At 47.7% G+C, this 26261-nt stretch overlaps 1 pseudogene; it reads left to right on the top strand.

The window, feature by feature from the left end:
• LOC132591431 (tubulin polyglutamylase TTLL11-like) overlaps positions 1–26261 on the top strand; it is a 97590-nt pseudogene that overhangs the window by 66031 nt on the left and 5298 nt on the right.

Genomic DNA, 26261 nt, shown 5'->3' with positions numbered 1-26261 from the left:
CGGAGCGCCCCGAGCCTCTGAGAGCCAGCAGGACGAGGAGGAGGCTTGCCGGGTCGTTGCCCAGCAGCGCGCGCGGAGCGCCCCGAGCCTCCGGCAGCCAGCAGCAGCAACAACAATCCCAGAGGCTCGGGGCGCTCCGCGCGCGCTGCTGGGTGACGACCCGGCAAGCCTCCTCCTCGTCCTGCTGGCTCTCAGAGGCTTGGGGCGCTCCGCGCGCGCTGCTGGGCGACGACCCGGCAAGCCTCCTCCTCATCCTGCTGGCTCTCAGAGGCTCGGGGCGCTCCGCGCGCGCTGCTGGGCGACGACCCGGCAAGCCTCCTCCTCGTCCTGCTGGCTCTCAGAGGCTCGGGGTGCTCCGCGCGCGCTGCTGGGCGACGACCCGGCAAGCCTCCTCCTCGTCCTGCTGGCTCTCAGAGGCTCGGGGTGCTCCGCGCGCCCGAGCCAGCAGCCTGGCCTCTCTTTTTTTGCCTGCCCGAGGCGGCCTGCCGCCCCGCCACTGGAACCGGCGGCTTGCTCGCAGAGGCTCGGGGTGCTCCGCGCGCACTGCTGGATGCCGACCTGGCAAGCCGCCTCCTGCTCTTGCCTGCTCCCAGAGGCTCGGGGCACTGCTTTTCTATACTCTTGCCGCGGCCAGCGTGCTGGGTCCCGCTGGCTGGCTGGGGCACTCAGCGGTCTCGCTCCTCGGAGGTATGGCTTATTTTCAGGGTATGGCTTTTATTTCCTAAACGCTTAAAATCCTGCTATGGCTTATATAATGACTACGTCTTAAAATAGGGGAAACACGGTAGTGACTTTATTTTTAATGGAAACAGGAGATTCATTGGGAGTCTGCAGGCGCCTCCGATTCTGTTGCCCCCTTCCCCCCACGCTAGCGCCCCCTAAGGCGTGGCATCCATACAAAGCTACTATGCATATTATTGCAGTGAGCTTTTCTGTGGGGCTTCAGTTGGTCTGAAACGCAGTAGCCAGGTTGCTTAGTGGAGCAAGGTGGTTGGAGCATATTGCACCAATCCTGACCTTACCTTCCGAGTCCCGGACTGCAGAATCCGGGACCAGCAGCCGTGTGACACCGGAAGTTGTGTCGGCGTCGCTTTGCCCTTCTATGGGCACCAAAAATGGCTGCCGGCGGCTTCAAAAGTAGCTTCTACACATGACCGGAAGTGCGTCGGCGCGACACCGGAAGTCGTGTCTATGCACTTCCGGTCATGCGTAGAAGCCATAGCTGCCAAGTCTCCCGTTTTCCCCGGGAAAACCCCTTTTTTACTTACCTTTTCCCGGTGGCCCCCGTATCACTTCGTCTCCCGTTTTTCTCCGTTATTTTCTCCTGCCGGCGGCCATTTTTTTTCTTTCCGATTTGCCCTTCTATGGGCACCAAAAATGGTCGCCGCCAGCTTCAAAAGCCGCATGTATGCATGTCCGGAAGTGCATAGACGTCACTTCCGGTGTTGGCGGCGGCCATTTTGGTGCCCATAGATGGGCGGGGCGTCACCGGAAGTTGCGCCGGAGCACTTCCTGACATGCGCGCAAGCGATTTTCGAAGCCGGCGGCGGCCATTTTGGGTGCCCATAGAAGGGCAAATCGACACCGGAAGTTACATCGACGCAACTTCCGGTGTCAAATGGCTGCCGGTCCCGGATTCTGCAGTCCGGAACTTGGAAGGTAAGGTAGAAGCTACTTTTGAAGCCACCGGCGGGCATTTTTGGTGCCCGTAGAAGGGCAAATCAGAAAAAAATAACGGCCGCCGGCAGGAGAAAATAACGGAGAAAAACGGGAGGCAAAGTGATACGGGGGGCCGCCGGGAAAAGGTAAGTAAAAACGGGGGGTTTCCCGGGGAAAACGGGGTACTTGGCAGCTATGATCCTGACCCGACGGCACTGGCTGACAGTTTGGGGGCCCAATTCAAAGTGCTGGTTTTGACCTATAAAACAGCTCCGGACTGCAGTACCTCAAGGACCACCTCTCCCCTTACGATCTGACTCAGACTCTGTAATCATCTTCTGATGCCCTTCTTTCCATGAGAGGTCCAGAGGGTAGCAACACGAGACGGGGCCTTTTCTGGGGTGGCTCCACGTTGGTGGAATTGCTCTCCCCAGCGAGGCTTGCCTGGAGCCTCCGCTACAGACCTTGAGGTGCCAAGCAAAACCAGCTCTCTAACCGGGCCTTTAACTATCTCTGGCCTTTAGAAGTGGGTGGGGGGATTTAAATGTGTTTTTTCTCTCTCACTCTCTCTCTGCCTCTCTTGGTCTTAATATATCTACAGTATGTGGGGTTGTTTTTGCAAGCTGCCTTGGGTTGCTTTGGGCAAGATACAGTCACTAACAATTAATAATAATAATAATAATAACGCAGGTTATTATAATAAGGGACGCGGGTGGCGCTGTGGGTTAAACCACAGAGCCTAGGGCTTGCCGATCAGAAGGTCGGCGGTTCGAATCCCTGCGACGGGGTGAGCTCCCGTTGCTCGGTCCCAGCTCCTGCCTACCTAGCAGTTTGAAAGCACGTCAAAAGTGCAAGTAGATAAATAGGGACCGCTACAGCGGGAAGGTAAACGGCGTTTCCGTGCGCTGCTCTGGTTCGCCAGAAGCGGCTTTGTCATGCTGGCCACATGACCCGGAAGCTGTGCGCCAGCTCCCTCGGCCAGTAATGCGAGATGAGCGCCGCAACCCCGGAGTCGATCACGACTGGACCTAATGGTCAGGGGTCCCTTTACCTAATAATAATAATAAAAATAATAAAAAAAATAATAATAGAATCATAGAGTTGGAAGAGACCACAAGGGTCATCCAGTCCAACCCCCTGCCAAGCAGGAAACACCATCAAAGCATTCTTGACATATGCCTGTCAAGCCTCTGCTTAAAGACCTCCAAAGGAGGAGATTCCGCCACACTCCTTGGCAGCAAATTCCACTGCCGAACAGCTCTTACTGTCAGGAAGTTCTTCCTAATGTTGAGGTGGAATCTTCTTTCTTGTAGCTTGAATCCATTGCTCCGCGTCCGCTTCTCTGGAGCAGCAGAAAACCATCTTTCTCCCTCCTCTATATGACATCCTTTCATGTATTTGAACATGGCTATCATAATAAATAGCAGCACCTGCATTTCAGAATGTACCAGGATGCTATTGCTTGGGAGAAAAGGGATCGGCAGAGTGGGTGGTTCCTTCTGCAGCCCTCCATGGAAATGTTTGGCGGAATGAACTCTTATCGGCCACAGCGGCCCCCTTCTGCTGATTGCCTGGAGCTTCCCTGCTCTGTACCAGCTGGGCAACAGCTACTGGTCACAATATTGAAATGGCTGTATGGGAGAAAGTATGGAATGTTGGTTTGAAATTCACAGCATGTTATACACTGGAAGAAAATTATATGAAAATGATGTAGAGATGGTATTTCTAGCAGACATGAATCATAGAATCGTAGAGTTGGAAGAGACCACAAGGGCCATCCAGGCCAGCCCCCTGCCAAGCAGGAAACCCCATCAAAGCATTCTTGACATGTGCCTGTCAAGCCTCTGCTTAAAGACCTCCAAAGAAGGAGACTCCACTACACTTCTTGGCAGCAAATTCCACTGTCGAACAGCCCTTACTGTCAGGAAGTTCTTCCTAATGTTGGGGTGGAATCTTCTTTCTTGTAGTTTGAATCCATTGCTCCGTGTCCACTTCTCTGGAGCAGCAGAAAACAACCTTTCTCCCTCCTCCATATGACATCCTTTCATATATTTGAACATGGCTATCATATCACCCCTTAACCTTCTCTTATCCAGGCTAAACATACCCAGCTCCCTAAGCCGTTCCTCATAAGGCATCGTTTCCAGGCCTTTGACCATTTTGGTTGCCCTCTTCTGGACACGTTCCAGCTTGTCAGTCTCCTTCTTGAACTGTGGTGCCCAGAACTGGACACAGTACTCCAGGTGAGGTCTGACCAGAGCAGAATACAGTGGTACTAGTACTTCCCTTGATCTAGATGCTATACTCCTATTGATGCAGCCCAGAATTGCATTGGCTTTTTGAGCTGCTGCATCACACTGCTGACTCATGTCAAGTTTGTGGTCTACCAAGACTCCTAGATCCTTTTCACATGTACTGCTCTCAAGCCAGGTGTCCCCCATCCTGTATTTGTGCCTTTCATTTTTTCTGCGCAAGTGTAGTACCTTACATTTCTCCTTTTGCTTCCAGCAAAAAATCCCTTTGTACTGTTTCTTTGACCAAAATCTCCTGCCCTGCCCCTCCAAAACTGATTTTTTTTTCTCTTCTGGGGAATAGAGAGGGCTTTTCGATTCTGTTTTCCTTGGTCTAATAAGGTCCTGTGACCTGTGTCGACATTGTAGGCCAGGCATCCCCAAACTGCGGCCCTCCAGATGTTTTGGCCTACAACTCCCATGATCCCTAGCTAACAGGACCAGTGGTCAGGGAAGATGGGAATTGTAGTCCAAAACATCTGGAGGGCCGAAGTTTGGGGATGCCTGTTGTAGGCATTTGGCATGCCCCTATCCAGTAGGTGAAGCTATCAGTGTGCGGATAGATTTGATTTGCCACTCATTGCCTTCTCAATTAAAACGAATGAAGGATCAGAATGAAAGTCAGGATTTTCAAGATACCACCCCAAAGCTTTTCACAGTCGTGAGAAATTAATGGCTCAGAGAAACATTCCGATGCCCTTTGTAGAAGCTGCACGTTGTTCCCTAGCGATGTTTATCTTTTACATGGAGTTAATAACGCCCTGCTTTGATCCCCACCCCCCACTGCACTAGGCATCTCAATTCTTTCTGAAAGTGCTCCCGGATCTCTCAGGAGCTGCAGTGTGATTTATTTTTGGATCACCAATAAGAGATGTAGGAATGAGAACTCGTGCGGAGAAAGTGAATAGGAATCCCCCCCCTTGCATAATAGTAGGACTCTGGGTTATCCAACTAGCTGAATGTTGGAAGGTATAGGGAAGGGGACATGGGCGTAGGCAGGGGGGGGCAGGAGGGGGCAGCTGCCCACCCCCCAGAAGCAAAAAAATATTGTATTTTACAGACCATAACCAGCAATCTCCGCTTGCTGGGGGGGGGGGGGACGACGACACAGCTGTAACAAAAACACATCGAATAAATAAAGCAAAGTGGATACCGGTGCTTAAGCAGTTAAGACAATGGAGCAGAATATCCCTTCAGGCAAGGTTTGATAGCTGACCACTTCACCCTATTGTTCTTCAGTGGGAGTTGTTAATGAGCATTCAGGGATCGCATTAAGAGTTCTATTGGCGATTTAATGAGGGTGCAGAGGATTCAATTTGACTAAGGTGGCCCTGCAAGGCTAAAAGGAAGTGAATAAGAAAGGGGGGGGGCTGTAGCTTTGACAGACGCAGTGATGTTTATAAAAAGCAGTGGTGTTCCAGTCTGCCCCTCCTCCTGCATCTGTATACTGTAAATCAGGGGTGGCCACCTCCCAAGAGACTCTGATCTACTCACAGAGTTAAAAACTGGGAGTGATCTACCCCCTTTTTGGGGGGGGGGGTCAGGTCAAAGCTGTTGAGTTTTTTTTAAGGAAGGGAAGCCCTGTTTTGGGGGGTTGAGGTCAAACTTGTTGAGCTTCTTTTAGGAGGGAGGGAGGCCCATTTTTGTTTAGGGCTCCAGGTCATAGTTCAGCTTTTTTTAGGGAGGAGGAAAATTTTGGGTGAGCTTTTTTTAGGGGGTGCCAGTGATCTAGCAGTGATCTAGCTGTGGAATTCACTGCTGCAAGATATAGTGATGGGTCACCAACCTGGACAATCGTCTAATGCGCTTTTGGCAGGCAACTCTGTTGGATGGCCCACGGTTCTAGTGTGGTGCCCTAGTGGAAGTGCCAAGTTACTGGGAATCACAAATGGGAAGAGCGCTGTTGTGTTCATGTCCCGCTTGCTGGCTTCTCAGGGGCATTTGCAAGGTGCAGGATTAGACGAACCTCTACCCCACCCCCCCGGGAAAGATCATAGAATCATAGAGTTGGAAGAGACCCCAAGGGCCATCCAGTCCAACCCCCTGCCAGGCAGGAAACACCATCAAAGCATTCTTGACATATGCCTGTTAAGCCTCTGCTTAAAGACCTCCAAAGAAGGAGACTCCCCCACACTCCTTGGTAGCAAATTCCACTGCCGAACAGCTCTCACTGTCAGGAAGTTCTTCCTAATGTTGAGGTGGAATCTTCTTTCTTGATAGTTTGAATCCATTGCTCCGTGTCCGCTTCTCTGGAGCAGCAGAAAACAACCTTTCTCCCTCCTCCATATGACATCCTTTCATATATTTGAACAGATGCAGGATTTCCCCTTCCGAATGAGAAAGCGCCCACTTTCCTGCAAACTCTCCTCCTCCTGCAGGGTGGGTGAGTGATGGGTGGAGTTGCGTGCTCTGCAGGTGCAGCAAACTACCAATTTAAATGTCGCAAAAGTGGGATTTAATTGCTGGCGGTTTATTTGGAAGGCGTCTGGTGTGTGTGCGCGCGCGCATACACAGAGGAGGCTATGATGCTTCAAGTTAGATTTCATAGAATCCTAGAGTTGGAAGAGACCACGAGGGCCATCCAGTCCAACCCCCTGCCGAGCAGGAAACACCATCAAAGCATTCTTGACATATGCCTGTCAAGCCTCTGCTTCAAGACCTCCAAAGAAGGAGACTCCACCACACCCCTTGGCAGCAAATTCCACTGCCGAACAGCTCTTACTGTCAGGAAGTTCTTCCTAATGTTGAGGTGGAATCTTCTTTCTTGTAGTTTGATTTCTGATTCTTAAATGGGGGAGTGGAGGGAGGCTCTGCACCTTTCCCTTCCTTTTTTTTCTTTTTTGCCACCAGGCATTCTGCATTAATTGGAAACTGCGTGTATCGCTTTTGCCTGCATACGCTCTATAAACAGCTTTTGAAGTGCCTTCTTCCCTCCCGTCTTCCCAGGCGCTTTACCCTTCAGCACTAATGATTCTGCTTCCCCGTCGCGTCAAAAGGAAATATTTGAGTCTAGCTTTATTAGCGCTAATTAGCCGAGAGAGAAATGGGGAGAGGCTTTTTCTTCTTCTTCTTTTTCTTTTACGAATAATAATAAGAGTAGCTTCTTCGGACACCCATTTCTGCCATTTAAAAATGTCGCACTTTCCTCTTTTTTTTTTTTATTCCACAAGACTTGTGTGATTTTTTTTATTCCACAAGACTTGTGTGCGACGGGGGAGACATATCGAGGTTGCGGAGCCACCGGCCAAATTGGACCTCCTTGTAGTTTCACACTGGGCAGAAGAAAGTGCCCCCCCCCTCTCACAATGCTAGATCTGAAGCTGAATGTAGGAAGATTCGGGACAGATAACAGAAAGCCCGACTTTGTGCAGTGCTTATTTAAACTGTGGAACTCACTTCCACAGGAGGCAGTGACAGCTGCAGCCTCCCCTCATCCACTGCCCTTGCCTTGGTTCTGGCTCACTTTGATATTTGGTCTATGCCCCAGATAGCTTTTAAAAATTGGTTTGTGGTTTATCAATGCCTAGCGGCTATGATTGTGAATTGGAACCTCCATTGTCGGAAGCAATCTACCTCTTAAGTAGCAATTGCTTGGAGACAGAGAGACAGGGTGGATTTGATTTAAATCAAACGGATTTAAATCACGATTTAAATCGCTAGTCAGTAAGGCTTGATTGAAATCATAGTTTTCTACATAGAGACTAATTCTTGCTGGTATAACTTGAATATGCAAGTAGATGAAGATTTTTAGAATCACAACTTTTCATATTAGTTTTTTATCTCCCAGTTTAATGGGTTATTCATATTTGGACCACTTGACTGTTGTACTTAGGAAGGAGAAAAATAATCATTACCTTAATAATAACAATTTAAATAGATTTATTCAACTGAAACAATAACATTGCAGCATATGTTATTTGCTGAAACAAACATCCATGTTTGTTAACTAATTTGGCTAAACAATAACAATATATATATATATATATATATATATATATATATATATATATATATATATATATATTAAGAAACTTAGACTGTCAGCCCAGCCTACAAATGAAAAACTTAAATACTGTCCACTCCAAACAATCAGAAAAATATTGTTTCTATTCTATTCACTGAACTTCTTGAAACTTAGCACTGAAGGGGTTGATTCTGTATTCATAGGTTTGTAGAACAATAGGATTAAGGTCTTTTTCTCAACTCTGTTCATGTTATAACATTTTTGCTGTGAAGAAGAGGCTTGTGACCTCTGCTGAGTCAAATTCAGTTTTGAGAACTGCCAAAGTAAACCAAGCATCTGCGATAATATCTTGTAGGCAGAGAAACTGCCCAATAATCTTACAAAAACCTCTGGAAGAGCATGACATTGTGAATGGATGAATGGAATTTATTTACCCCAAAAATTAAACATATACAACCTTATTCTACATAATTAAAAAAACGAATCTTTATTTCATGATGGAACGACCTTTGGATGGTAATATATTTTCCTCAAAAAGCAAAAATCCCATTTAAATTAAAAAAAATCCGATTTAAATTAAAAAAAAACCTATATATTTTTTTATATTTTTTAAAAAAATCATTGATTTTTATCCACCCTGGCTGCAGCCTCCCCTCATCCACTGCCCTTGCCCTGGTTCTGGCTCACTTTGATATTTGGTCTATGCCTCAGATAGCTTTTAGAAATTGTTTGTGGTTTATCAATGCCTACCGGCTATGATTCTGGGCTGCATCAATAGGAGTATAGCATCTAGATCTAGGGAAGTAATAGGACCACTGTATTCTGCTCTGGTCAGACCTCGCCTGGAGTACTGTGTCCAGTTCTGGGCACCACAGTTCAAGAAGGAGACTGACAAGCTGGAACGTGTCCAGAAGAGGGCAACCCAAATGGTCAAAGGCCTGGAAACGATGCCTTATGAGGAACGGCTTAGGGAGCTGGGTATGTTTTGCCTGGAGAAGAGAAGGTTAAGGGGTGATATGATAGCCATGTTCAAATATATGAAAGGATGTCATATGGAGGAGGGAGAAAGGTTGTTTTCTGCTGCTCCAGAGAAGCGGACACGGAGCAATGGATTCAATCTACAAGAAAGAAGATTCCACCTCAACATTAGGAAGAACTTCCTGACAGTAAGAGCTGTTCGGCAGTGGAATTTGCTGCCAAGGAGTGTGGTGGAGTCTCCTTCTTTGGAGGTCTTGACAGCCATCTGTCAGGAATGCTTTGATGGTGTTTCCTGCTTGGCAGGGGGTTGGACTGGATGGCCCTTGTCGTCTCTTCCAACCCTATGATTCTAGAGGAGGAAGAAAGGTTGTTTTCTGCTGCTCCAGAGAAGCGGACACGGAGCAATGGATTCAAGCTACAATAAAGAAGATTCCACCTAAACATTAGGAAGAACTTCCTGACAGTAAGAGTTGTTCGGCAGTGGAATTTGCTGCCAAGGAGTGTGGTGGAGTCTCCTTCTTTGGAGGTCTTTAAGCAGGGGGTTGGACTGGATGGCCCTTGTGCTCTCTTCCAACTCTATGATTCTATGATTAGGAGGAACTTCCTGACAGTAAGAGCTGTTCGGTAGTGGGATTTGCTGCCAAGGAGTGTGGCGGAGTCTCCTTCTTTGGAGGTCTTTAAGCAGAGGCTTGACAGGCATATGTCAAGAATGCTTTGATGGTGTTTCCTGCTTGGCAGGGGGCTGGACTGGATGGCCCTCGTGCTCTCTTCCAACTCTAGGATTCTATGATTGTGAATTAGAACCTCCATTGTCGGAAGCAATCTACCTCTTAAGTAGCAATCGCTTGGAGACAGAGAGAGATGGCGGCTCTTGTACCTGCTTGACGTAGCTGCCTGGCTGCTGTTGGAAATCGGACGCTGGATTAGAGCGTCATTGGCTCTTCCTTGGCCTCAACAGAGGAATATCTTGGAATCGGAATCCGTGCTGGGAATGTAGCCTCGTTCCATTTGCCTCTGGAGCCTGTTTGATTAGGAAAAGCCTTCTGTGTCCCTCCTGCAAATCCCGCCCTCTCCCGCAAATCCTGCCTTCATTTTTCGCAGCGAGAAACACTCAGAGGAGGAAGAATAAATGAGTGGATGTTTCTTCTGCATTCAGGGGAGGCCTCCCCCCCCCATTTACACAGTTAATGCTGTTCCTGCCTCTTACATTTCAAGCGTAATTTATTCCTTAGTTCTCAGCCTTGGATACACAGCGACATTTTGAACCGTATTACCTCGGGGCTCCCGGTGCCGTGATCAGGCCAGCTCTGCCTGGCTCCACTCCCCGAAACTGGCGTCGCTCTGTAGCAGAATATAGTTCAGGCCTCCCCAAACTTGCGGCCCTCCAGATGTATTGGCCTACAACTCCCATGATCCCTAGCTAACAGGACCAGTGGTCAGGGAAGATGGGATCTGTAGTCCAAAACATCTGGGGGGCTGAAGTTTGGGGGTGCCTGATATAGTTCGATCAGAATAAAGCCTGGCAGAGGAGCCCAGACCACCATACTGGCACTTCCTGCATTACAAGGGGTCGGACTAGATAACCCTTGGGGTTCCTTCCAAGTCCATAATTCTGTGGTTCCCACCTTTCTGGCAGGATGATTTCATCCAGCCTTTGCCAGCCCAGTACCCCCCCCCCCCCCGATCTGTTTCAGGCTACAGCTTCTGTCAGCTGCAGCATCTTACAGTCATGGGGGTAGCATTGCACCTCTTCTCTTTCAGCGGAGAGTTCTTGTCCCTTCATTCTCGTAGAATCATAGAGTTGGAAGAGACCACAAGGGTCATCCAGTCCAACCCCCTGCCAAGCAGGAAACACCATCAAAGCATTCTTGACATATGGCTGTCAAGCCTCTGCTTAAAGACCTCCAAAGAAGGAGACTCCACCACACTCCTTGGCAGCAAATTCCACTGCCGAACAGCACTTACTGTCAGGAAGTTCTTCCTGATGTTGAGGTGGAATCTTCTTTCTTGTAGTTTGAATCCATTGCTCCGTGTCCGCTTCTCTGGAGCAGCAGAAAACAACCTTTCACCCTCCTCTATATGACATCCTTTGATATATTTGAACATGGCTATCATATCACCCCTTAACCTTCTCTTCTCCAGGCTAAACATACCCAGCTCCCTAAGCCGTTCCTCATAAGGCATCGTTTCCAGGCCTTTGACCATTTTGGTTGCCCTCCTCTGGACACGTTCCAGCTTGTCAGTATCCTTCTTGAACTGGGGTGCCCAGAACTGGACACAGTACTCCAGGTGAGGTCTGACCAGAGCAGAATACAGTGGTCCTATTACTTCCCTAGATCTAGATGCTATCCTCCTCTTGATGCAGCCCAGAATTGCATTGGCTTTTTGAGCTGCTGCATCACACTGCTGACTCATGTCAAGTTTGTAGTGAGCAAGTTTGTAGTGAGCAAGGGGTTGGACTGGATGGCCCTTGTGGTCTCTTCCAACTCTATGATTCTATGATTCAATGATCTGACTATGTATAAGAAACCTAACCTACGTTGCCGTTAATCTGAGGGGAAGTGACAATGGTCTGTTTTAAGAACCATTTTCTCCGGTAATGAAATATCCTAAGGGTGCTCTGCCTATATGCGAGGCTGCCGGTCCCGGATTCTGGCTTTGAACTTGACAGTTCCCGTTTGGGCATCTACCCACCCCCACCCCACCCCCAATGTAAATCTCAAAGCCTTTAATTAGCAGTTGGAAATGTAGCCGAGGGACCAAGAAAGGGGGTGGAGGAGGAAGCGCATTAGCATAAAGATTAAGGCCACTGAGACTGGAGAGGATATTTTGCAGACATGGAGAGTGTGTGTGTGGGGGGGGCATCAATAAATTAGCAATCATGTATATAAGATAAGCAGTCTTTGGGATTTTCATCAGCTTTGTTCAAATTGATATTCCCTCCCTCTCCCCACTCCAACCTTCCTCTTCCTTCCTCGAAATGTCATTAATATTTTCTCGGCTGGTGATCCCTTCTGAAAGGGAGATCTGTCGCAAGCGGCAGAATTAAGAGAAACGAATGTATTGGGGCCAGACATTAGTATGTCAACGAAGCGCTGCTTTTTTTATTTCCGCGCGTCGCTGCAAGCCCTTCCGTGTGGTTTGACCTTTTGCTCGCTTAATCGGACCCCGCTGTTGTGCCAGTCAGACGACTTACAGTGGTACCTCTACTTACGAATTTAATGTGTTCCGAACGCACATTCGTAAGTCGAAAAAAAAATTGCAAGTCGAATCCCATAGGAATGCATTGGGAGAAAAAATGGAATAGAGACATGAATTATACGCCAAGTTACGAGCTTAAAGAAAATCTAATTAAAATGCAACATAGATGGCATTTAACCCCGCAAAAATTAGCCAAAATGTACAAACTGACGAGAAGTGCTGGCGATGCCAAAAAGAGATAGGCAGCTATATTCATATATGGTGGAGATGTAGTGAAATTAAGCCTTACTGGGATATGATATATAAAGAAATGAAAAAAATACTCAAATATTCATTTAAAAAGTACCCAGAGTTATTCCTCCTTGGTATACTTCATGACGAAATTCGGCCAAGAGATAGAAGCATTGTAATGTATGCTTCGACAGCAGCTAGGAATCTGATCGGTTCAAATTGGAAAAGCAATAAGGTACCGACCAAACAGGACTGGCAGAAAAAATTGTTAACATATTATAATTCAGCTACAAAAAATGCTGAAATTAAGGGAATTAATGAGGAAATAAGAAATAAAGATTGGGGGAAATATAGAACTTATGTAATGACAATGGTGGAAAATCCCTCGCTTGCAGAAGCCATTTGAAGACTCAGACAAATAAGCTTTATTAACAGATCTACAATAAGGAATTAGGTATACAAATGACTGAGAGAACATGAAAGGCGCAGAACAAAGTACGGCTGGAAGTACTAAATCACGCATGGTGGGTGGAGGGATGGGTGGTGGGATGCAGGAAATTTTGATTTAGAAATTTTTCTTTGTTATCATGTTTTGTTTCCATCTGAAATTCTGCCTCAGTTTAATGTTTGATTCTATTTTCATTTGTGTAGAATATGTTGAATTTTATATGATTTTCCATTTTATATGTTTTTTTCCTTGATCTATATGATTTATGATTATCAATTTCTTTTTTTTCTTTTTTTCTCTTTCATTTGCTTTTTTCATTTTTGTGTTAACATGATTTGTAATATTTTGAAATACAAAATAAAATGTTTTCTGGGGGGGGAAATAAACTAATGATGTGGAAAAAAATAAAAATACAATAAAAAAACCCGCTAGGCATGGACGATGTTGAAAAAAAGAAAAAGAAAGAAGAAAAAAAATTGTAAGTCGAATCCTATAGGAATGCATTGGGAGAAAAAAATCGTAAGTCGAAGCAACCCTATCTAAAAATTCGTAAGTAGAAAAAAAACTATCTAAACTGCATCCAAGATGGCGGATGGAGCTCCATTCGTAAGTAGAAACATTCGTAAGTAGAGGTACCACTGTAATTCTATGGAGCAGACACACCCTCTCTCACTGGCCCCCTCTCCCCACTTCCAGGCAGGTCTGCTCCAGAGGACTTTGCCCTCAGTTGTTCTGCCAGAGCAAAGAGCCACACCACGGATTCTGAGCTCAGAAGCCCCCAAAGCATAATAAGGACATACAAAGAGCCTCATGGATCAGGCCATGGGCCTACCAGTCCCAGCATTCTGTTCCCACAGTGGCCAACCCTTACCTTCCAAGTCCCGGACTGCAGAATCCGGGACCGGCAGCCATGTGACACCGGAAGTTCCGTCGACGTCGCTTTGCCCTTCTATGGGCACCCAAAATGGCCGCCGCCGGCTTCAAAAGGAGCTTCTACGCATGGCCGGAAGTGCGTCGGCGCGACTTCCGGTGTCGGCGGCGGCCATGGGCGGGGCGACACCGGAGGTCGTGTCTATGCACTTCCGGTCATGCGTAGAAGCTTACTTTTGAAGCCGGCGGCGGGCATTTTTTGTGCCCGTAGAAGGGCAAATCAGGGGGGGGAAATGGCCACCGGCAGGAGAAAAACGGGAGACAAAGTGATACGGGGGACCGCCGGGGAAAGGTAAGTAAAAACGGGGGTTTCCCGGGGAAAACGGGGTACTTGGCAGCTATGCTAAGGACTATTGGTTCTAATATTAGCTGGAGCAAGTACAATGTAGCTGGGATGGAAGGAGTGGCAAGGAAGGAGGGGAGCAGGACCGCAAATAAATCTTTACAGCAAAACTGATACGGGGGACCGCCGGGGAAAGGTAAGTAAAAGCGGGGGTTTCCCAGGGAAAACGGGGTACTTGGCAGCTATGCTAAGGACTATTGGTTCTAATATTAGCTGGAGCAAGTACAATGTAGCTGGGATGGAAGGAGTGGCAAGGAAGGAGGGGAGCAGGACCGCAACTAAATCTTTACAGCAAAACTGATACGGGGGACCACCGGGAAAAGGTAAGTAAAAACGGGGGTTTCCCGGGGAAAACGGGGTATTTGGCAGCTATGCTAAGGACTATTGGTTCTAATATTAGCTGGAGCAAGTACAATGTAGCTGGGATGGAAGGAGTGGCAAGGAAGGAGGGGAGCAGGACCGCAACTAAATCTTTACAGCAAAACTGATACGGGGGACCACCGGGAAAAGGTAAGTAAAAACGGGGGTTTCCCGGGGAAAACGGGGTACTTGGCAGCTATGCTAAGGACTATTGGTTCTAATATTAGCTGGAGCAAGTACAATGTAGCTGGGATGGAAGGAGTGGCAAGGAAGGAGGGGAGCAGGACCGCAACTAAATCTTTACAGCAAAACTGATACGGGGGACCACCGGGAAAAGGTAAGTAAAAACGGGGGGTTTCCCGGGGAAAACGGGGTACTTGGCAGCTATGCTAAGGACTATTGGTTCTAATATTAGCTGGAGCAAGTACAATGTAGCTGGGATGGAAGGAGTGGCAAGGAAGGAGGGGAGCAGGACCGCAAATAAATCTTTACAGCAAAACTGATACGGGGGACCACCGGGAAAAGGTAAGTAAAAACGGGGGTTTCCCGGGGAAAACGGGCTACTTGGCAGCTATGTATGGCCGCTTCTCGGATGGCATCATGGCAGCGACAGCCGTGAGATGGGAAGCGATGAAGGTGCATTGATGCGATCTTTGTGTTGCTGTTTGGCCCGCAGAGCCGAGGTTTCAGAGGCTGAATGGGAGAGGGAAAACGATTTGCTGGAAGAAGGGCCAGAGCTGGATGACAGCAAGACGTCAGAAGCCAAGTTCCCTTCCATTTGCCTCAGGGAGCTGTACCCGAAGCTCGCAAAGGAATTTGACTATCTGCGGCTGGTCGAGCGGATTGCGGCTCTGTTCATCCGTTTCCTGGGCGTGAAGGGGACGACAAAATTGGGACCCACGGGCTTCCGGATGTTTATAAGGTGAGGGGGATCATAGAATCGTAGAGTTGGAAGAGACCCCAAGGGCCATCCATGTTAGAATATTGGGGTGTAAATCACCAATATTCTTACTACTGCCACTGGCTTCTGTAAAGAAGACAGCAAACAATCGTAGGTGCTAATCTACGTTTATTCAGAGAGAGTGTGTTCAGCCATCACTCTCCAGTTCAAAAGAAAGTGAAAGTAGAAACAGAACAAAGAACATCACATGACAGGAGATCAGGTTACAGCTTGAGCTCCTGTGTGGGAAAGTTACAGCAATCATATAAAGTAAACCACAGCCACATGCAGCATCTGTGCCATGCAGAGGATTTATGCTAACAATCCAGTCCATCCCCCTGCCGAGCAGGAAACACCATCAAAGCATTCCAGACATATGCCTGTCAAGCCTCTGCTTAAAGACCTCCAAAGAAGGAGACTCCACCACACTCCTTGGCAGCAAATCCCACTGCCGAACAGCTCTTACTGTCAGGAAGTTCTTCCTAATGTTTAGGAAGATGGAGACTCCACTTTCAAGGGCAGCCTGCCCCAAAATGGTTAGCAGATTTTTTTGCCATGAATCCGCGGACACTTATCAGCTTCAATGGATTTTGTATGGGGACTGATTTGTAAATCCGGGGACTGTCCCCGGGAAACGCGGACATTTTGTAACCTTATGGGTGGGTGGGGCTGAGGCAGAGAGACCATCAGTATACCATATACTCAGCTGGGCCTGAGGTGAGATTTGAACCTGGGGCTTCTGTCTTAAAAAAAAAAAATCAAGTGAGAAATAAGAAATAAAGGTGAGGGAGACCAGTACCAAAAGCCCCCCCAATAATTATTATTATTATTATTATTATTATTATTATTATTATTAAAAGTCATACAGTCGTACCTCGGGTTGCGAACACCTCGGGTTATGAACAACCCGGGTTACGAACTTCGCAAACCTGGAAGTATTTTCGCCGCGCGCGTGTGCAAAACGGCGGTGTGGGCCCTTTTCGGGTTACGAACTTTTCGGGTTACGAACTGCGACCCGGAACGGATCGCGTTCGTAACCCGAGGTACCACTGTATACCATATATTCTGGCGTATAAGACGACTTTTTAAACCCGGAAAATCGTCTCAAAATTCGGGGGTCGTATTACACGCCGGGTATTGCCCGCTCGGCAAGTCCCCCGCACGCTGCGCTAAACCGGGACTTGCCGAGCAGTGCCAGAAACGGCTTCTGAGCATGTATGGACACAAGGACATCCTCAGAAGGCGATTGGCGAGTCCCCGCTGTGCCAGAAATCGCAAGTACCTTAAAATATAGAGAATATCCCAAACTCTATATTTTAATTTGAAAATTAGGGGGTTATCATACGCCCAGTCACGTTATATGCTGGCATATACGGTACCATCCTTCATCCATAGATCTCAGGGTAGAATCATAGAATCCTAGAGTTGGAAGAGACCACAAGGGCCATCCAGTCCAACCCCCTGCCAAGCAGGAAACACCATCAAAGCCTTCTTGACATATGCCTGTCAAGCCTCTGCTTAAAGACCTCCAAAGAAGGAGACTCCACCACACACCTTGGTAGCAAATTCCACTGCCGAACAGCTCTTACTGTCAGGAAGTTTTTCCTAATCATAGAATCCTAGAGTTGGAAGAGACCACAAGGGCCATCCAGTCCAACCCCCTGCCGAGCAGGAAACACCATCAAAGCATTCTTGACATATGCCTGTCGAGCCTCTGCTTAAAGACCTCCCAAAGGAGGAGACTCCACCACACTCCTTGGCAGCAAATTCCACTGCCGAACAGCTCTTACTGTCAGGAAGTTCTTTCCTAATGTTGAGGTGGAATCTTCTTTCTTGAAGTTTGAATCCATTGCTCCGTGTCCGCTTCTCTGGAGCAGCAGAAAACAATCTTTCTCCCCCCTCCATATGACATCCTTTCATATATTTGAAGGGTGGTTCACAACATACAAAATACATAATAAAAACAAGAACAGAACAAACCAATACCCCCCCCCCCCAGTTAGCTTCTGAAATAAAATACATTCACAAGAATAATGGGCATAGTCAGGATTTTTGATAGGGGGGGGAGGACTTGGGGGGGGCAGAACCGACGCGATCGGTCAGTTAGTTAAGTATTTAAATTGTTTTACTTGGTCTGGGGGGGACCCAGGTGGCGCTGTGGTTAAACCACTGAGCCTAGGGCTTGCTGATCAGAAGGTCGGCGGTTCGAATCCCTGTGACGGGGTGAGCTCCCGTTGCTTGGTCCCAGCTCCTGCCAACCTAGCAGTTCGAAAGCATGTCAAAATGCAAGTCGATAAATAGGAACCGCTACAGCGGGAAGGTAAACGGCGTTTCCATGTGCTGCTCTGGTTCGCCAGAAGCGGCTTTGTCATCCTGGCCACATGACCTGGAAGCTATACGCCGGCTCCCTCGGCCAATAATGCGAGATGAGCGCGCAACCCCAGAGTCGGTCACGACTGGACCTAATGGTCAGGGGTCCCTTTACCTTGACTTGATCTGGGGAGGGGCACTGACCCCCCCCCCCCGGCTACACCCATGACAAGAACATAATGTAAGGTGATTGAAATGATTTAGAATTTGCTAACTATAAATGTGTTAAAGAACCACATTATACCAGCGATGGGCAACCCTTTGAGCTTGGCGTGTCAAAATTCGCCCAAAAAACGAGCATAACTCGGGTGGTGTGTCACGTCGAGAAAAAAACACCACAATTTCGCGATATTTATAGTTTAAATAACAAAAAGGTATAATTGATATACCGTATATTCTGGCGTACAGGGACCCAGATGGCGCTGTGGGTTAAACCACAGAGCCTAGGGCTTGCTGATCAGAAGGTCAGCGGTTCGAATCCCTGCCACGGGGTGAGCTCCCGTTGCTCGGTCCCGGCTCCTGCCCACCCAGCAGTTCGAAAGCACGTCAAAGTGCAAGTAGATAAATAGGGACCGCTCCGGCGGGAAGGTAAACGGTGTTTCCGTGCGCTGCTCTGGTTCGCCAGAAGCGGCTTTGTCATGCTGGCCACATGACCCGGAAGTGGTCTGCGGACAAACGCCGGCTCCCTCGGCCTATAGAGCGAGATGAGCGCCGCAACCCCAGAGTCGGACACGACTGGACCTGATGGTCAGGGGCCCCTTTACCTTTATATTCTGGCGTATAAGACGACTGGGCGTATAAGACGACCCCCAACTTTTCCAGTTAAAATAGAGAGTTTGGGATATACTCGCCGTATAAGAAATACGACCCGGCGTACAAGACGACCCCCCCGACTTTTGAGAAGATTTTCCTGGCTTTAAAAAGTAGTCTTATACGCAGGAATATACAGTGTGTGTGTGTGTGTGTGTGTGTGTGTGTGTGTGTGTGTATCTGTATTTGGTTTATTTAATAAACCAAAAACTAATTATTTAACCAAACCAAACCCAAAAAACCCTTATTTATTTATTTATTTATTTATTTATTTATTTATTTATCACAAAGTGCCCAGTTGTTGTGGAGCGTTTTTTTTGGGGGGGGGGGAGCTGCAGATCAAAGTTTGGGAGGTTTTTTTGGGGTGTGTGTGCAAAAGTAGCTTTGCTTTTTTGAGGGGTGCCCCAAAAGGTTAGAAAAACCAATCTCTGGCTACCAGCAACAACAACAACAACAACAAGGATCCGGGTTTTAACAGCGGAGGCAAGCTGTAGGAGGAGCGGGAGAAGAAAGGGGGGGGAACAACAGCAACGTGCTGAAGAACGTGATCTGAAGAAGTGTGCATGCACACGAAAGCTCATACCAAAATAAAAACTTAGTTGGTCTTTAAGGTGCTACTGAAGGAATTTTTTTATTTTACTTCGATCCAGACCAACACGGCTACCTACCTGTAACGTGCCAGAAGTGAGGGCTCATAGGTGTCATAGGTTCGCAAACACTGCATTATACCATGTGAAGTGATATGAGAATTGTTGTTTTATTGTTATTTGTTCTTTTTTCCCCTTTCTTTTTGTCTTTTTTCCTTCTTTCTTTATATATTGTTGTTATTTTGGTGAAAATTCTAATGATAATAAAAATATTATATATATATATATAAAAAGACAAGAACATAAAGGTAAAGAAAAAAAGAAAAAAAGGTTCCCCGTAGCGCTTCTGCCTTTTGCCTCAAGAGCTGCTTTAGTTGACCTGAGTCAGCAGTGTGATGCAGCAGCTCAAAAAGCCAATGCAATTCTGGGCTGCATCAAGAGGAGTATAGCATCTAGATCTAGGGAAGTAATAGTACCACTGTATTCGGCTCTGGTCAGACCTCACCTGGAGTCCTGTGTCCAGTTCTGGGCGCCACAGTTCAAGAAGGATACTGACAAGCTGGAACGTGTCCAGAAGAGGGCAACCAAAATGGTCAAAGGCCTGGAAACGATGCCTTATGAGGAACGGCTTAGGGAGCTGGGTATGTTTAGCCTGGAGAAGAGAAGGTGAAGGGGTGATATGATAGCCATGTTCAAATATATGAAAGGATGTCATATGGAGGAGGGAGAAAGGTTGTTTTCTGCTGCTCCGGAGAAGCGGACACGGAGCAATGGATTCAAACTACAAGAAAGAAGATTCCACCTCAACATTAGGAAGAACTTCCTGACAGTAGGAGCTGTTCGGCAGTGGAATTTGCTGCCAAGGAGTGTGGTGGAGTCTCCTTCTTTGGAGGTCTTTAAGCAGAGGCTCGACAGGCATATGTCAGGAATGCTTGGATGGTGTTTCCTGCTTGGCAGGGGGTTGGACTGGATGGCCCTTGTGGTCTCTTCCAACTCTAGGATTCTATGATTAGGAAGAACTTCCTGACAGTAGGAGCTGTTCGGCAGTGGAATTTGCTACCAAGGAGTGTGGTGGAGTCTCCTTCTTTGGAGGTCTTTAAGCAGAGGCTTGACAGCCATATGTCAAGAATGCTTTGATGGTGTTTCCTGCCTGGCAGGGGGTTGGACTGGATGGCCCTCGTGGTCTCTTCCAACTCTATGATTCTATGATTCTAGTTCATGGTGCCCTTGGGAGTCTGCTCTCCCTCCCCAGGATGATTCCCTCACAGTTTTCCAAGTCATTGATAAAGATCATAGAATCATAGAATCGTAGAGTTGGAAGTTCTCTTTTCCTGCCCCCAGGAACAGCAAGCTAAGCAACAGCGAGTTCAGCATGGCTTCCGCAGACATCCTGTACATTGACATCACCAAGAAGCAGCACGGTCTCGCGACAGACCGAGATGCGAGTAAGCCCTCTTGCATAATTCTGGGTGCAGACCTTTGGGGTGGGGGGTGGGGGGGGTAGGGCAGGCTAGGGCATGTGGATATCTGCATTTAAGTGCAGCATCTGTACCCTTCTCCTCTTCCGCAAAACAGCTTCCCAAGAGCAGTTTGCATACAATCAAAAGCAAGGCAGCCCTCTGCCCTTGCAGGCTTACGGCAGGGGCGTACCCAGGATCAAAACTAAGCGGGGGGGGGGGGCAAGCCATGGTCGTTCAGGGGCAGGGCCAAGGCACGGGAGGGGAGGGGCCACAAAGTGGGAATGTGGGCGGGGCTACAACTCTGCGGCCGCTAAATGAACCCCCTAAACTCTCTCCTACGAAATCCCCCTGCTCTGAAGCAGGGCCGTCTCTAGAGCCAGGTCCGGTGGCGCGGGGCGCCAGGCCACCAGGGGCGCCACTACACCCGCTGAGAGGCGCGGTGGAGGCCGACCCAGGCGCACCTCTCAGCTGTTCCGGAGGCGTGCGGGCCCCGCGCAGGGGCGTCGCAACAGGGGGCGGGCAGCCCCCCCCTGGACGCCCCTATGGCCAGACTGGGTTGCGTAGGGCTCTGGCCCTCCAGGTGGCAGCCGTGCGGCGGGAACGGGTCGGGGTGGGGGTGGGGCAGGGGTTCCCAACAAAGTTTCCTCGAGGACCCCTCATCGAGCCGCTATTGTGACGAGGACCCCCATTAATTCCTAATCCTAAAATTAAAAAGTGAGAGCCAAATTAAGAGTCTTTTTATATTTTATATTTATACGTTTTTTACAGCTACAACAGAGCACTCCATCAGTATACAGTTATATAATTTTTCCAGTAAGCTTAACACTGATCTTGGAAGGGTTAGGTTCAAGGGACGCCAACGATTTAGGTTCAATGGACACCGACAAGCTTGGTTTGAGGGTCACTGACTTACTTGCTTGAACATCAAATGCATTCTCTTCCTCTTCATCTGTAGGCCTTTGTCGTTTGAACGAACCACTTTTTAACCAACGGTCCATTTTTAACTACGCGAACTGTAGCTTCCGCGAAAAACAACGCTTTGTTGACAACACACGACTGTTTTGCAAAGAGGCAGCGCGCGCCAGGGAGGAGGGAGGGGAATGGAGAAGACAGGGGGCATGCGCAGTAGCGCACCAATGAAGCCGACGCGCGCAAAGCATCTTGGGGAGGTGAGCGCTAGTCGAATGCGCGCGCTGCCTCTTTGCAAAACAGTCGTGTTTGTAAAGCGCCACCTAACGGCATACAGCAGAACTACGGCCTCTATCTAATTCTAGTTTTGCGCTAGACTCTGCTCATGCAGGAAGCGGCCAAAACAAAAAATCTGTTCTCATACGAAATATAGTTAATATATTTTTTTATTCTAATAGCATCTTGCGGACCCCTCTGGCATAGCTCGCGGGCCACCTGTTGGGAACCACTGCCTTAGAAAACAATCTTTCTCCCTCCTCCATATGACATCCTTTCATATATTTGAACATGGCTATCATATCCCCCCCTTCACCTTCTCTTCTCCAGGCTAAACATACCCAGCTCCCTAAGCCGTTCCTCCTAAGGCATCGTTTCCAGGCCTTGGACCATTTTGGTTGCCCTCTTCTGGACACGTTCCAGCTTGTCAGTATCCTTCTTGAACTGTGGTGCCCAGAACTGGACACGGTACTCCAGGTGAGGTCTGACCAGAGCAGAATACAGGGGTACTATTACTTCCCATGATCTAGATCAGGGGTGGCCAACTCCCAAGAGACTGCGATCTACTTACAGAGTTGAAAACTGGCAGTGATCTACCCCCTTTTGTGGGGTTCAGGTCAAAGTTATTGAGATTTTTTAGGGACGGGGAAAGCCCCGTTTTGGGGGGTGCAGGGCAAAAAAAATGAGCTTTTTTTAGGGGAGCCAAAGTTGTTGAGCTCCTTTGGGGGGAGCCAGTGATCTACCACAGACGTCCAGTGATCTACTGGTAGATCAGGATCTACCTGTTGGACGTGCCTGATCTAGATGCTATACCCCTATTGATGCAGCCCAGAATTGCATTGGCTTTTTGAGCTGCTGCATCACACTGCTGACTCATGTCAAGTTTGTGGTCTACCAAGACTCCCAGATCCTTTTCACATGTACTGCTCTCAAGCCAGGTGTCTCCCATCCTGTATTTGTGCCTTTCATTTTTTTTGCCCAAGTGTAGTACCTTACATTTCTCCCTGTTAAAATTAATCTTGTTTGCTTTGGCCCAGTTCTCTAATCTGTTCAGGTCATTCTGAAGTGTGATCCTGTCCTCTGGGGTATTAGCCACCCCTCCCCATTTGGTGTCGTCTGCCAACTTGCTCAGGATGCCCTCAAGCCCATCATCCAAGTCATTGATAAAGATGTTGAATAAGACTGGGCCCAAGACAGAACCCTGTGGCTCTTCCCACTAGTCACTACTCTCCAGGATGAGGAGGAGCCATTGATGAGCACCCTTTGGGTTCGGTCAGTAAGCCAGTTACAAATCCACTGAATGGTAGCATTGTCTAGCCCACATTTGACCAGCTTCTTTACAAGAATATCATGGGGCACCTTGTCAAAGGCCTTGCTGAAATCAAGATAGGCTACATCCACAGCGTTCCCTTCATTGATAAAGATGTTGAAGTCATTGATAAAGATGTTGAATAAGACTGGGCCCAAGACAGAACCCTGTGGCGCCCCACTAGTCACTACAGGGGAAGGCTGCCGAATGCCATGACAGAAGCACCGGAAGCCTGAAACTTTATTGGAAATTTTAAAACAATTACCTTCCAATATCGCCTTCCAAGTCAAATGCATGTACATATGTTGAGTCTAAGCTCACATGCAACAGGCTACAATCTAGGGCAGGGATGTCCAATAGGGTGGGTCATAAAAAACTATTTTTTTTTGGAAAATGTTTCCTCCCTCGATCTTATATCAGGCGTACGGTATAAACATAGTCACATTTCAAATTTGGGACAAATGGGTTCATATTGAGACCCTGCTCCTACAGATTGACATTTGGCCTCGCTACGAGTGATGAAAACATAGGAATTTGACTCATTTATTCTCAGGATGTTGAATTGTGAACTAATCAGCATAAATTTTAGGTTTTATGTAGAGCAATAAGAGTTGCATACTCTTATTTTCTGCAATATTTATTTATTTAAGAGGAAACATGTTGATAATTGACATGAAAAACCAAGGGTTTTGAACAAATTATACGGAACAAGAAAGCAAACGGGGTCCTAAACAAGTAAACATAAACATTAAACAATAAAACACCCCTCATATTATGCGTTGCGTCAAAACATCACGTTATACTTAATTACTTAGGTATAAATTGTACTAAATGCTTACATTTTGTGTAATTAATAAAATTATGCCTTATGCAATATTATACATTGTGCTTGTACGCCATATATGCTAAAAATATGCTTTTATGCCTTGCACTAAACCTCTATTTTAGCAATTAAGTAATTAAGGATAATGTGATAATGCTTCTACGCATGACCGGAAGTGCATAGACACGACTTCCGGTGTCGCCCCGCCCATCTATGGGCACCAAAAATGGCTTTGATCTGCTCCCACTGGGTGTTTATCAGGATGCGGACGATGCCCAGCTCTACCTCTCTTTCAAATCAGAACCAGTGAAGGCATTGAAGGTCCTGTGTGAGTGCCTGGAGGTGGTTGGAGGTTGGATGGCGGCTAACAGATTGAGGTTGAATCCTGACAAGACAGAAGTACTGTTCGTGGGGGACAGGAGGCGGGCGGGTGTGGGGGACTCCCTGGTCCTGAATGGGGTAACTGTGCCCCTGAAGGACCAGGTGCGCAGCCTGGGAGTCATTTTGGACTCACAGCTGTCCATGGAGGCGCAGGTCAATTCTGTGTCCAGGGCGGCTGGTCAATTCTGTGTCAGCTCCATCTGGTACGCAGGATGAGACCCTACCTGCCCGCGGACTGTCTAGCCAGAGTGGTGCATGCTCTAGTTATCTCCCGCTTGGACTACTGCAATGCGCTCTACGTGGGGCTACCTTTGAAGGTGACCCGGAAACTACAACTAATCCAGAATGCGGCGGCTAGACTGGTGACTGGGAGCGGCCGCCGAGACCACATAACACCGGTCCTGAAAGATCTACATTGGCTCCCAGTACGTTTCCGAGCACAGTTCAAAGTGTTGGTGCTGACCTTGAAAGCCCTAAACGGCCTCGGTCCGGTATACCTGAAGGAGCGTCTCCACCTCCATCGTTCTGCCCGGACACTGAGGTCCAGCGCCGAGGGCCTTCTGGCGGTTCCCTCGTTGCGAGAAGCCAAGTTACAGGGAACCAGGCAGAGGGCCTTCTCGGTACTGGCACCTGCCCTGTGGAATGCCCTCCCACCAGAGGTCAAAGAGAACAACAATTACCAGACTTTTAGAAGACATCTCAAGGCAGCCCTGTTTAGGCAAGCTTTTAATGTCTGATGGATTTCTGTATTTTAATATTTTGTTGGAAGCCGCCCAGAGTGGCTGGGGGGAACCCGGCCAGATGGGCAGGGTGTAAATAATATATTATTATTATTATTATTATTATTATTATTATTATTATTATTATTATTATAAAAACTGGCAATGATCTACCCATTGTATTGGCCAACGTTGTTGAGCTTTTTTGGGGAAGCCGAAGTTGTAGCGGTTGCTGCTTGACTGAGGTGCTGCAACTAAAGCATCAATAATGGGTGCCACAGGGTTCTGTCTTGGGCCCAGTCTTGTTCAACATCTTTACCAATGACTTGGATGATGGGCTTGAGGGCATCCTGAGCAAGTTTGCAGATGACACCAAATTGGGAGGGGTGGCTAACACCCCAGAGGACAGGATCACACTTCAAAATGACCTTAACAGATTAGACAACTGGGCCAAAGCAAACAAGATGAATATTAACAAGGAGAAATGTAAAGTACTACACTTGGGCAAAATTAATGAAAGGCACAAATACAGGATGGGTGACACCTGGCTTGAGAGCAGTACATGTGAAAAGGATCTAGGAGTCTTGGTAGACCACAAACTTGACATGAGTCAGCAGTGTGATGCAGCAGCTAAAAAAGCCAATGCAATTCTGGGCTGCATCAATAGGAGTATAGCATCTAGATCAAGGGAAGTAATAGTACCACTGTATTCTACTCTGGTCAGACCTCACCTGGAGTACTGTGTCCAGTTCTGGGCAGCACAGTTCAAGAAGGATACTGATAAGCTGGAACGTGTCCAGAAGAGGGCAACCAAAATGGTCAAAGGCCTGGAAACAATGCCTTATGAGGAACGGCTTAGGGAGCTGGGTATGTTTAGCCTGGAGAAGAGAAGGTTAAGGGGTGATATGATAACCATGTTCAAATATATAAAAGGATGTCATATAGAGGAGGGAGAAAGGTTGTTTTCTGCTGCTCCAGAGAAGCAGACACGGAGCAATGGATTCAAACTTCAAGAAAGAAAATTCCACCTAAACATTAGGAAGAACTTCCTGACAGTAAGAGCTGTTCGGCAGTGGAATTTGCTGCCAAGGAGTGGGTGGAGTCTCCTTCTTTGGAGGTCTTTAAGCAGAGGCTTGACAGGCATATGTCAAGAATGCTTGGATGTTGTTTCCTGCTTGGCAGGGGGTTGGACTGGATGGCCCTTGGGGTCTCTTCCAACTCTATGATTCTATGATTCTATGATAATAAGCGATATAAATCAAGAACGAAAAC

The sequence above is a fragment of the Zootoca vivipara genome, chromosome W (assembly GCF_963506605.1).
Source record: "Zootoca vivipara chromosome W, rZooViv1.1, whole genome shotgun sequence".
NCBI lineage: Eukaryota > Metazoa > Chordata > Lepidosauria > Squamata > Lacertidae > Zootoca > Zootoca vivipara.
The sequence above is the reverse complement of the archived record's forward strand: the minus strand, read 5'-3'. Positions and strand labels throughout refer to the sequence as shown.